This window comes from Centroberyx affinis, unplaced genomic scaffold (genome assembly GCF_046629955.1).
Source record: "Centroberyx affinis isolate AG114_WGS23_722 - 3 ecotype Tasmania unplaced genomic scaffold, CSIRO-AGI_Caff_v1 ptg001088l_1, whole genome shotgun sequence".
Taxonomy (NCBI): Eukaryota; Metazoa; Chordata; class Actinopteri; order Beryciformes; family Berycidae; genus Centroberyx; species Centroberyx affinis.
Window position 1 is genome coordinate 384,624 of NW_027279633.1, and position 6,000 is coordinate 390,623.

The window sequence follows — 6,000 nt, forward strand, 5'->3', positions numbered from 1 at the left end:
CTGTTTACATTACTTGGCCATTATGTAATCTTTGGTTAACAATTATCTGTACCCTGGGCCCAGACATGCTCTACATTTCATTCCCCCCCTCCTCCTCCACACTACAGCTACATAAGAGTTCCTCTAACACAACCCCCTTAAAGCGCACTATTGATTTTGGAGCAGCGGCTTATGGAAAACATTTTTTTCCTTCTTCTTTCTTTCTTTTTTTTTTTTTCGGGGGGGAATAATTTTTCACGGAAAGCAAACAATAGGGGCTGTGATCTGACATGCTACATAACATTATCACAAGTTAAAAGTATTACGCCCTACATTAAAGGTTATCAATTTTGCCCGGGGGGGTGCTGATTTAATGTTGCATTCAACGTCAAATAAATATCACACTCTGTGCGCTGGCTATAACTCATAGTGACCTGCAGCTTCAAGCGGAGGGCCAAGTGAATTAATAAGCACATATCTGCGAGAGGGGGGGGGTACCTCTCCATCTTCCTCCCATCTCCTTTCCTTTTCCTCTTCCTCCTCCACCCCCCATTCTCTCCATAGTTTTATCTCACCCTGTCTCAGTCTATCTCTTTCTTTTTCGCTACTGCACAGTGCATCTCTTCCCGCGGCGCATCATCTCTCACTCAAACACTTGCCTCATCACTCTCCCTGTTCAGACCCCCACCCCTCCTTCTTTCTCCATTACCATCACACAGTGAAAAATTCCAGCACACAAAGTACCGGTGAGACGAGGGAGGGAGAGAGAGAGAGAGAGAGAGAGAGAGAGCAGGCGGCATGCTGCACCATACTGATAATGCTCACTTAGGGGTCTCTAGCTGGATTTAACGGCAGGGCCAGTAATCTACTCCACTAGACAGCTAAAGAGCTTTTATGCTACCTATTGGAGCTGCTCATGCCTGTACTTGAGAGGAGAGAAGGGCACACTAGTGCATTCCTCTCCATAAATTAGAAAGCTCATAAAAAAATAAAAAAAATAAATAAAAAAAACACACATCGGATGAGTTTTTCTTCTTTGCCTAAGTAAGGAATGTATTTGTTTGTTAACACCTTCACGAGTTGGCAGGTTTGACGGGACGGACACAGTGAGGGTGTGTGTGTGTGTGTGTGTGAAGTTTGGGGTGGGGTGTAATTACAGGTTTTTATCAAGTGTGTTATTTTGCGGGAGTTTCTCGTGACAGATTAAAGTATCTCTTCCAGGAGCTTTAAACCTGGATGTAGTCATCAGCTACACCAAGCATCAACAATGATTCAAGGATAATCATCACCTACACAATTACCAGCAAAACCAATGAGAAATGATCCTATTATATATTACTTTGAATGAAGACATCTTCAATGTCAGCCAAGAGAAGGAGCCTCACCCTGAGCCTGGATATATTCAGGCACTCACATATTACATCTCCCTCTCTCTCTCTGGTGTGTGCTTCCATAGCAGCAGCCTCGGTGCCTGCTGTGCCGGAGCAGCCGAGCCGAGCCTTGGCCCCGGCACCCCCCCCCCCCCCCCCCGCCTCTGCCATCGTGCCCCAGAGCCACCAGCAGGTGTCTCCCTGCCCCTTCAAAGGCCTGGCCAGTGGCACAAAGAAGGCGGAGCGGTGTTGCTTTAAGCCTTTACAAGCTCTACAAATCCTCAGCTGCTGCTTCCTAACAGGGCCCACTCAGCCCAGCACTGCCTGTCTGACCTTGTGGTTATTGATGAGCGCGTCGACCCGCTCTCTCTCTCTCTGTCTCTCTTTCCTCGTTCACGCTCTCTCCTCTTTTCCTCTCGCCCTTCCCCTGTCTCTCTCTCTCTCTCTCTCTCTTCCTGTATCGCTCTCCCTCTCTCTCTCTCTCCATGTCATCTCTCTCACCTCCAGCAGCGAGTTAAAAAGGGAGGAAACAGAGAGGAAAGGCTTGCCTTTTTTTTTACCGCTCCTGTATTATTCGTCTTTTTTTTCCTTTTTTTTTTCTGTTCAACGCACGTTTGAACTCCACAGTCCTGTAGTGTGAAGCCTGAGCAGGGTAGAGAATGAATGACCACGTGTGATTGGGATGACCTCTCTATCCATTTTACACTTAAGCATCACAATTAACATCTTATTTTCTTCCCAAGGCCACGGGGTAAAAAAAAAATAATATGAGACGACAGTGTCAGGGAGTAATTTAATTTTCGGTTATTCACTTGTTCTAATTAAACGCCAGTCCTTTGTTAGAGCTTTAATGACTAACAAGAGCCAAATTAAAGATTAAAATCAGGATGCTGTGGAGATATGACAACAGATGCAATTATGAGCCTTCCCCTATTTATTTGCTCTTTTCTATCTCGCAGATGTTATCATTTATTATGTTCTCTGCGCCATTACCTTATGTGAACTTATTTGCCTTGATTCAGCTAGTTAACCCAGAAATCCCGCTGCACACTTTTTTTTATTTTTTTGCGCGTGCGAGGGGCAAATCGGCGCCAATACATGCGTTACTTGAGCTTAATTTACTGCAATTGCAAGCCAGGCATTACACAACAAGTTAGAGAGCTGTGGATTCCTGCACAACAAAAGGGACTTGGGGGGGCGGGAGGGTGGGGGGGTGGAGGAGGAGAGCGGGAGGAGGGGGGGGACTCGTTTTCCTTTCCCTTTCAAGGGGGAGCTAAAATATATGTATTGAGTGGGAGCTGTAATAAAACGAAACGGGTGAGGAGATGCAGGCTGGGAACAAATATGAAAGGCAGTGAAGTATGGCGGAGAGGCGATGGAGCACCACCGGAGGATTGGATGAAATTATCTCTTTATAATCAGGGGGCTTCTGCATGGCTGCCTTCTCCATTGCCCACTGACAGATGAGGCCTACCTCTTCAAATGGGCTTTTCACAGTGCTATCAGCCCACCTCTGGGGTAAAACAATGTTTTTCTTCCCCCCCCGTACCACCACTTTAAAAAAGCTGTGTTTCCACGCGGCACCCCGCGGAGGACGGGATCGTCTCCCATCAAGCGGGGTCCGTGTTTGTCTCATTACATGATCGTGTTACATAATTGTACCTTGAAAGAGACTCTGCAGATTTAATTTGATGACAAAAGTGTGCAGCGGTAGGGACAGCAAGACGGTGACACTAAATAATGTCGAACAAAGACGCTACAGCAGAACAATATCTCCAGTAAAGTAAGAGGGATTGCTCTTTGAACTGTCACAATCACACACTCTGGCAGACACATCTAAATATTATTTCAGACACCCAAACCCGTCCTCTACATCTTCAAAGCGAGCTGCTAGCCTGTTAATAGAATGTAGACGAATCGCGCGCCTCTGCTCGGCAGGATAAAAACATTCAGAGGGGGAGAATGGGAGACAATGATTAGCTTTATCCCGCCATCACAGCAGAACAAATGGATCACGAACCCTTGCCGCTTTACACAGTCTCTCAGCTGAGCTGTCAAGGCGCGGGGAAGTGGTAAACAGATTTAATTTATTCATATAAATGGCTTGTGTACCAAAACAATCAGGCTCCTCCGGGGCCCGGCGCAGCGTCATTAAGGGAGACACGCACGCTGCTCCCGGGGGCAAGGAACCCTTGAATAAAGACACATTTCCCTCCAGTGGCCGAGGCTGGAGGGAGACGGACGCAGTATGTCCGACGATAGGGGGGGGTGGAAGGTGGTGGGGGGTGGGAGGGGGTCGAGGGAGTAGAAGAGAGAGAGAGAGCTAGTGGGGTGTGTTGGCCACCATCCCGACCACACACACACACACACACACACACACACACACACACACACAGATCTTCTCACCTTCCCCCGAGTGCTGGATCGGCATCATGATACCATAACAACACCCTCAGTCACTCCTAATGTGCTTTACAACAACACTACAGGCAGGGTGTTACACCTCCGCAGAGCTGTGTGAAACACACACACCCACAGCCACTGACCCCCCCTACCCCCCCTCTCCAACACACACACACACACACGGAAACACACACACACACACACACACACACCACACTAATCGAAAGCCCAAAGTACTGCTGACACTATTAAAACGGAGCGCGGTGGCCTGAGCGGAGGAAATCAGCATCACTCTCGCACCTCGTGGGGACACATCGCGACGCGCAGCTCAAGGTGATTGCGTCCCAGCATGTCGACTATTGTAGGTGAATTAGGCAATAAAGGACTAATCTGCGCCATCATTGACTAGGGGCTCGGCTGTTTGCAGCGCTCGCTTAAGGGGCGATATAAAGACGAGCGAGAAGGAGGGAGGGAGGAGGAGGAGAGGAAGCATCCCTTCACCCCCAATGATTTTAATGAGCTTTGATTCCGCGATATGTCTTGTTTTCTTCCGACTGTCGGCCGAGGCCGGGGTGAACGCTCCCCCCCCCCCCCCCTTTAATTATCCCAACATCGCAGAGACGCCGTCTTTTAACACTCGGGGAGAGGGAGGGAGGGTGGGTGGAGGGGAGGGGGTGGGGGGGGGGTGGTGTTTAGTTTGGAGAGGGGTGGGGTGGGGTGGGGGGGCTAGTATTGAGGCTCCAGGTGCCTGCCTGGTTTCTCTGCCTGGTAAGTGGCCAGACAGGCAGCGAGGACAAAGCTCTGTTTGTTATGCGGAGGAAAAGCAGAGAGGATGGAAATGTGTACTATTCCGCCGCGCTCCATTGTTGCCTTACAGAATGTGCCATAATCCCCGGCAGGCTCCATCCAGCGCTGGCACCGAGGATAATATGAGCTGCCTCCTGCCCGTCCCACCTCCCTGCTCTACCTCCCACCCCCCCCGCCCAGCCTCCTCCTCCTCCTCTACCCTTCCCCCATTCTCTCCTTCCATCATGCACCCCCGCCCCTCCTCTGCCACACACACACACACACACATATGGACACGCACGCAGGCACTCGAGTACACACACACACTCTCACACCTCCCCACATGGCTCCTTAACAGGCTTGGGAATGGATTTCTTTTATTTAATGTGGTTTGGTCTGCAGCTCCAGCAGCAACCGTGAGGGGAAGGCAGGCTCGCCGCCGTGCCACGCACTCACACACACACACACACACACACACACACACACACGTGCGCGCGCATACGAACACACACACACACACACACACACACTCAAGCCAAGGAGCCCTGCTGTGTTGGTCGCTGTTCACTGATCTCTCCCTCTTCCCCTCTGTCTTTCTCCATCTCCCTTTCTCCCTCTAACTCACTCTGCTCCCTCCCCTCTCTGTGCCCCCATCTCTCTCTCTCTCCCTCCCTCCCTCCCTCCCTCCCTCTCTCTCTCTCACGCAGACCCACATTCACTCACCATTCCTCCCTTACTCCCTCCCTCCTCTCGCTCTCCCTCCCGCCCTCTCACTTCTTTTTTTTTTTTTTTCATGACAGCTCACATAAGCAAGCCTCCTGGATTCCTGCGGGAGCCCCACGTTCAGTACACAGAGATTGTTCAGCCATCAGGCACATCTGCAGCGTGATTAGAAAAGCAAAGGGAGCATGGTGGGGGCGGGCGCACTGGAAGCCCCCCCCCCCCCCCACACCACCACCACCCCCCCCACCACCACAGCAGCAGCAGCAGAAGAAGAAAACACAGGGTCGGGATCATGGAGGGGCCTAAGCAATATCTCCTCTCTAACCAAGTGTAACGTTTCACTAAGTCTTGGAGGCCGATCACCGGCTGTGATAAAAAAAAAAAAAAAAAGGACAAAGGCAGATGGGGGGCGGTCTCTCTTCACCAAGCGCCCCCTCCCCACCCCACCCACCCCCAATCCCCGGCCTCCGGAGCAGGGAGGAGTAGGGGGGGGGGGGGGGGGGGGGTGAGATGGTCCACTCTAGTATTAGTAGCCACATGCTATCATCAGGAGCATCACAGTGGTTTCTCCCTCCATCTCTCTCTCTCTCGCTCTCTTTCCCTCTATGCCCTCTACCACCTCCCTCCAAACAGCTACTCTTTTCATTTCCTTCCAACCCTACGCTAATAGCAGGGGAGGAGGGGGGGGAGGTCAATTCCCCCGGGTGGGGGGGGTGGGGGGGCAGAGAAGCACAGATGA